The sequence below is a fragment of the Cucumis melo genome, chromosome 3 (genome assembly GCF_025177605.1).
Source record: "Cucumis melo cultivar AY chromosome 3, USDA_Cmelo_AY_1.0, whole genome shotgun sequence".
Classification (NCBI taxonomy): domain Eukaryota; kingdom Viridiplantae; phylum Streptophyta; class Magnoliopsida; order Cucurbitales; family Cucurbitaceae; genus Cucumis; species Cucumis melo.
Genome location: NC_066859.1, coordinates 19,683,455 through 19,691,068, shown reverse-complemented (window position 1 = coordinate 19,691,068; position 7,614 = coordinate 19,683,455).

Sequence of the window (7,614 nt, the reverse complement as noted above, 5' to 3'; positions counted from 1 at the left end):
ATGGGGCGGCTACTTCCTATTCCTAAACTGGGGCTACTTCTTCTTCCTAAACTGGTGCTACTTCCTAAACAAGGGAAAGAGCCTACAAGATCCCTGCCTTTCTTTTCTTGCCTCCTCCGCGTGGATCCCAGTCTCTCTGCTCTGACCCGTGGGATTGGGGCGCGGCCTTCCTTCCTCAAAACTAAACAAGGGAAAGAGCCTACTAAAGGGTGGTGGCGGCTTCCCTCCCTATGACCCGTGTGGGCGGCCTTCCTTCCTAAACCCTAAACAGTGGATAGAGCATTCCCTCCTAAACAGTAGTCGGATCGAGATGGATGCTCCCGCCTTCCGCCTTCCCTCTGACCCGTGGGATTGACCTGACTTGACTTCCCCTTCTTCCCCTTCTCCTTCTTCCTCTCTTTTCTTTTGGGAGTTTGTCCCGCATGCACGAGCCCTTTTCTGGTTCTTTTTCCAGAGCATGAGGAGCGGAGCTTCTTTCCTGATTTTCGTTTTCATCCCTCTATCTCCTTCAAAGAAAGATCTTCGTAGAACCTTTTCGATTCCCTATTCCGGACTCCTAAAAGACTCAAGATTCCGAGGAAGAACTAATCAGGAAGATAGGAAGAAGAACTCAAAGAGCAGCTCATGAAAGAGAGAGAGTTGGATTCAGCCTATCCCTGGGACAGGGGCGGCTATCTTGTGCGTGCACTGGAGACCCAAGACGAAGAGGAGGTTTGAATTTCATCCTTATTAGCGGATTTGAGCTATCGGGAACTATACCGCGTAGTGAGGAGGTGACTCGACCCTGTATGGCTAGCATTCTCAAGGGGTAGATCAGCGAGAACCCAAGCCCTACTTTCTTGATCAGGGAGTCTCCAAACCAAAAGGGGATTCATTCTGCCTTCCCGAAATCTTCTTATTTGACTGCTTGGATACGATTTGCCATCACTCCTGAAACCCATGAAAAGTGCAGTCTAATCAATATATAAAGAATTCGAGCAATATTCTTTCCGCCTCAAAAAGAATGTCCATCTGAGTCAGAAACCGCATCTTTGCAACCTTTGGGATCATGACGGATATTATTGGAATCAGACTGAATATGAGCGAAGGTACTCTACGTTTTCAATATAGGAGAGGAGCGAAGCCACTCGACTGAGGTTAGGAAGGTGAGGAGCGAAAGCGGCTCGACTGATAAGGTTCAGAGCGAAAGCGGCTCGACTGATAAGGAGAGGAGCGAAAGCGGCTCGACTGATAAGGAGAGGAGCGGTCTCGAAATATTCTTTGCTCCGTCGGTCTGAAACTTTAGCGGAATCATGACGGATATTAGTGGAATAACTCCTAACTACTAATGGAAAGTCCTGAGGACTCCGGACGGGGTCCAGACGTGAAATTCCCACTCCAAAAACAAAGGTCCAGATGAGTCAGAAAGATTGAGAAAATTCAGAATGATCGATAGCTATTACTTTGAAAAGAATAGGAGAGGGAAGGTTCAAGGGAAAACCGCTACGATTCCTTTCCTCCTGTCCATTTTCCCAACTTTCATGAACCGCCGCTTGATTTGACCTCATAGAAGGCGCGGGTTAATATGGATAGTCCTTCAGACGGTTCAAATGGGTCTTCAAACTTCCTAATTCCGGTGGGAAGGGGGATCTTTCATCCGTCCCCGTGGACTTTCTCAATGATTTCCTTATCAATGATCTTTTTCAATCTTTCATTGACCCCCGGGAGCAAAGAATTTGATGTTCATTCCACAGGTCCGAAGGACAGATGAATATAGATATAAATCAGTCAAGAGGACGGGGTAGATTTCGGACTAGGACTGTAGGACGGAGGACTATGAAGAAGATTTGAGAGGATTCTTTCATTCTCGTTAATGAGTGAAATGAACTCATAATAAAAGCTTGATAAAGAAGTGTTAGCATCCGAAACTGAATAAGGAAGAACTGCCACTTCCGAAACAGCACTTGTCAGAATTCCCTCTCCTAACTCAAGACCAAGTCTTCTTTATTTAGCACTTTCTTCATCGTTAAGCCTTTGATTTTTGCCTTGGTCAAGAGAGATCTCTTTCATTCCCGATTGATCGAAGAAGGGAAACCACTTATGCTTCCTCAACCGAGACTGGTGGGCCTAGCCTGAAGGAACTCCTATCCCAAAGAAAGCCTATATCTAGATCTGCCCTTCTCATTCCTAAGAGAGTTCGCCGATCTTCTTCCCTTTTCAATCCGAGTCCTTGTTTTCCGTCAGAGGTACCTTGGGCAGGAATCTCCCTTTGTACCGCTGCACTAACCAGGCTAGCCGCCTATTTCGGCCCCCAGGCTCCGGCCTCTGTGCCTGAGTGGAATCCTTGACTTAGTGGAATCTTTGACTTAGTGGATCAAAGAGGTCCGGAGGACCGGTAAAAGAGTGATTAATCAGTCTTGCGCTACTAGGCATATTGCAGCCCCCGGGGATTTTCAATTCTTCTATTGGTAAGAGAGTTTATATTCCTTTGGAATTACCAGAGTGTATCCGAAGTTCTGACTGAACTGACTAATAGTGACTTGTAATAGAGCGTCTCTTCTGATTTACAGGGAAAAGACTAGCTTGAATCTGATTCTTCGCTCGGCTTAGCCTCGCATGCGGATCTCACGGATTGATCTGACTAAGGATCTCTCTTCGGAAAGAGCGCTAGCACTGATCCTTCCGACCGACCTGGAAGCCCCGATCGAGACTGATTTCTTGCCCCTAGCACCTTTCCTTCGATCCGGGTACTTTCGGGGGATTTCCTTCTGAGAATATATGAGAATAGTTCCAATTTCTTCTTCACTGAAACCTTCTTCAACGGAAGCCACTGACTCTGGTCGAGCGGGTGGGTTGTTCAGACCTTAACGGAAGATCCTCAACTGTAAATTACCTTTGTTCGAACTACGAGTCGGCTACGGTGGGTGCTTTCTTGCGCCTATCTTTCAAGAAGAGCCCTCCATTCCTCTCCTCTTTAGTTATTTCATTCCTCTTTGATTACCGCCTCAATTCACAAGTCAACTCCTTCTCCGCCTCTCTCTTTATTCAATGAGCTTTGCTCCTACTCCGCCTCTCCCGCTCCAAAGAAGACAAAAAAACAAATAAACTACGCGAGTTTTTGACTTTCTTGCTTGCTTCTTCCTCTCCCTAGTTAGTAGCTTGGATATCAGCCCTCAGTTGGAAGCCAATTAGCCAATTTCTGCTTCTGCGATAAGGCAAGCAAGAGGCGCAGGCTGATTGCCCAAAGTAGGCCCTTAGTGATCTTCAGTATCACCTTCCATGTCATAGATATCCCCATTCAAGAGACTAATCAAAGAGCGAAAGGCGAGATGGAATTGAGGAGACTCTTAAGGAGAGAGAGGAGGCTTGAGCTTTCTTTCCCCTTTCTTAACTAAGGGCTCACAACCTAATATATAGGGGGTTAGTTAGCAGCTGCCAAGCACCCATATCCTGGAGTTCTTGCTTCTTTCCGAAACTGTCAGAGCTGAAGAAAGATACTAACTTCTTCTCATTCCCTTTTGATGTATCTACCCGAGGGTACGACCTCTGAGGAAATGGAAAGGAAACCTTCGAGCTGGGGTACGAATGAGACTCCCTTCTTCAACTTCTTCGCTTCCTAACCTTCTCAAGGAAAGGGAGGCAAGAATTTATGATGAAATTCAGAACTTCGCTCCTATGCCCGGGGGGGCAATCTGCTTCTACATCACATCTCTCCTAAATCAGGTGATTTTTCCCTAGGCTTTCCTTCCTTAACTCTGAGGCTCTGCTCCAGCACTTGCACGAGTATTCCTTCGGCTATTTTTTGGCATTAGAACTCCTTCGATCATTCTTTGAGCCGTCCTCCGTCCTATTAGTGGAATGAATGAGTTCCGGAGGTCCGGAGGACCCGTCGTCAAAAGGACCATTAACAAGTCCAAGAAAAGTCTATATTAACTGCCTTTGATTTCAAAAAAAAAGAGGAAAGCCTATTTTCCTTTTTCTTCTTCTTCCAAATAGTAGGTAGGTTCTTGTCTTTGATTATTCCCACTCCAAGCCAATAAGGAAGAACAAATCCTTCTCCAATAAACCTACTTAAATCAAAGCAAAGGAAGAAGACGAGAGAGGAAAAGATAAAGGAAGAAGAAAGGAGAGAGAAGGAAGAAGACTATCAACTTAAGGGGAAGAACAAGAACCTAAAATAATGAAAGGAAGAAGACTATTAAGAAAAAAGCCTAGGGCTTGGTCTATTAAGAAAGAAGAATTGAAATAGAACTCAACAAGTGGGAAAGGCGCTACTCTCTCTCCTCTTATTCCGTCTAGCTCTCCTCCGAAGCTAGGTACGAAACGCGGAGAAGGAGTTGAGGAGAGTCTGATTACTATAGGGAAGAAAAGAAAAAGCAGCTAGCTCGACCGCGGAGTCAGAGGCATGCAGCCGTCTCGGCCGAGTAAGAAGATGTATGTTACGGATCTTCTTTCATGAGTTCCATCCAGAGACGAATCCGTATCGACACAGAGGGATAAGCTAGAATGAAAGGAAAGGTGCGAGTCAGCTCTGTAGATATCGGAAAGCATCTATCATCATCAATCAAGCTTCTTTCCCTTATTTCAAGAATAGTTGTCCAATCAGCATCTTCAAAGCATATGCTAACTTCTCCCTTAATACCCTTGCTTTCTTTGATTCCTCTTTCCCGGGATTTTGTCATTCAAAACGATGAAAAAAGGGACTGAGACCCCTCCGTTAGGAGTCTTATGCAATTCTTCCTTTTTTTTAAGTAGGTTCAAAAAGTGAGAAGAAAAAGAGAAGAACCCACCTAAATACCGCTACGTGGGGAGCACCTCCGGCAAAGATTGGGATGCACGAAGCCGACCTATATCTCAGAAATGCTGGATACGAAGTACAGTCTATGACGATCAGAGAGGCTGTAGCAGCTGAGGCGGAAGTTTCCGTTGTTGAAGCTGAAGTTGCTTCATCTCTCTTTCTCAGGAGTCACTATTATCATAAATGATCATAAGTAAGGAATCTACAGCGCCTCACGAACTCCAAATAACCTACTCCGCAAGGAACCTACTATTTGGAAGAAAGCCTAGGACTCAAATTCTTCTCAACTCCTCTCTTTATTCAATTTCAAATTCTTTGAACCTGTCCTTTCTAGCTTGATTCTGCTTTGCTCCTACTCCGCTTTTCTTATGAATGAGAAAAGCTCTTTTTTTCTTGCTTGTTAGTGGATCTGGATAGGTTTCTTGAGTTGGGTTCCGATCCCTCATCTGGAGCTTTTTCTTTGATGAAATGAGCTTTGATCCTTGAAGGTGAATATGGATTTCTGACTCGTCCTACGTAGTCGGGTTAGTGGAATTTCATGAGTCCTCCGGACAGGTGAATATGGAATTTCATGACTCCTAACTACGGGCTCAAAGAATGATCTCAGGACTCAGCTAAAAAAAAAACAAAGGCGCAATTTGCGAATAAAGGCTCAAATCTATGGTTTTGGTCTATAGGAGGACCACTCAAAGTTGCAGACTTTGACGTCCTAGGCTTTCGTATTTATTTGAGGTTTTAAGGATAGTAGTTATAGAAGGAGAGAAGACTGAGGCTTGACTGTTAAGGAGAGAGAGGACTTGACTTAATAGGATAGGAGAGGGGCGAAGGAAGTCAGTGCTCTTTCAAGGGCTGGGCGAAGGACCGAGTTTACATCGACCGGTATTCAGTCTCGACCGAAGGAGGGAGTGTCAGAAGTTGATGTCCCCGGGAGTCCGCCATGCCGTCGGTTACGCTCTGACCGCGGAGTGGGTTGAAAATTGCCTTTGAACGAGCTGCTGATGAAAAGACAAGAAGAAGAAAGCCTACCCTTGAAAAGGGATTTGATGAGGGCAAGTCCCTTTTAGCGAGAGGAGATTCCAGTAGCCAAGCCAATGTGGGGTCTATAACGTCAATCATCATAGACTACAGGATTGGGACCGAAGCCGTACCCACCACGCGAGTATAGAAGAGAGAGCTGGGGCCGGACCCGCGTCACCTTCAGTTTCCTCTATCTATGAGTTCTTTTTTCATAGAATGAACCACTTTGATGAGTGAAGGAGTTGACGAGTGGGATGAAGCGTCCGATCTGCCTGTCTTGTTAAGCGCCAAATCCTTTTCTTTTTTGGAAACCCCGTAAACTCAGGGGTGCCTCCGGGTCGCAGTGACCAGTCGTCAGACCCTGCCCAGTGCCGGAAGGTCGATTGGGGTGACCTGGGGGATCCGCCTTACCTCTTTCATTAGCATCTCTTTCCATTGCTTCTTTTTCTTCTTTCTTTTCTTTGTGTCCGGGACTCGACTCCTCTGTTGCCGAAGAGAGATTAGGGCGCGAGTGGAATCGGTTGCGCGGAGTCAGAAGAAAGTTCAGTCAGGATCAATGAAATATGATTTATGCCTGTCTTATCGAAAAGCATTCTATATCCACTCAGATGAGTGCAGGTAATAAGCAGTAGTTGTGCATGAAGTAGATTAATGATCTCTCATGCATGGGAAGAGAACTCGGAATGAGAGTCAGACAGAGGCAGGGAAGAAGCCTCATCCAGAGTCAGCTGTGTAAGAGAAAGATAATAGGCTCAGAGGTAGACTGAGTCCTCCCTTCTTAAGCTTAAGTAGCGCGGTTCGGAGCAAAGACTAAGCTGCAAAGCTTGCTTCAAGGGTTCGCTCAAAACGCGTGCCTTCGTCAACCGATCTAATTCAATGCGTGGATAAGAAAGACAGAAGCAATAGAAATTCAAAGAAGAAAAGATCGCGCTTCGAGAATATCTAGGACAATCCTACCTCTTTTTTTGAGAGTTTGAGCGTGGAATCGAGGCAATTTGGGACATGTCCCGTGGGCGTGAGGCCGGAGATCGTCCGTCTGGTCGAGTGGTCTATTCTATTCTCTCCCACAAGTAGGGAAGTTCCACTCAGGTTAGCTGTAGCTGGCCATCTACCCTCTTCGGATGGTGTGGTTCCTGAGACTGAGAATTCCGAGTTTTCCTCTGAATTTGCATCCAAGAAGAATCCGATAGTTCGTGGAATCCCTTTCTTCAAGAAAAGAGTGCAACGAGAAAAGGGAATGGGATAAATAAAGAAGTTGTCACGCGCCTTGGTCAAGATAGATTGATCATTCCCTCAACCAACTGCAAGAATCAGGCTTTCTTCAGCGAGCAAGGACCAAGAAAAAGAGAAAGAGAGACTGGGACGACGGGCCGAGGACCTATCCAGGGACAGCATCCACTGCTTGAGGTTAGACAGCTGCCTCCGACTATCTTCATGCTATGGGGACTGATTTTTGAGACGCGGGTCAGAGCTAGTCTGCTGGGCCTGATTCCCCCTTGTCTGGAACTGATCCTTCTCTGAAGGGAAAGCTTCCTACTACAGATCGAGGATAGCCTGATCCTTCTCCTTCGCAAATTCTTTGCGCCTCTCCTTTTTGAGTGGATAAACAAGGGTTCGGACGACGGGGAAGAGTCTTTAACAAGAATCGAGCTCTATAGGATTTGAACCTAGGAGATGGAGACTACCGAGAAGAGCCTTGAAAGTAGATAGAACTAAAAAAAAGGATAACCTTTGACGAAGACCTTCTCCCGGGAACTAGATTTAGAAGACCCGCACCTCGGGAAAGCTGATAAGGGAAATTTCTCCTTCCTTCCCCCCTT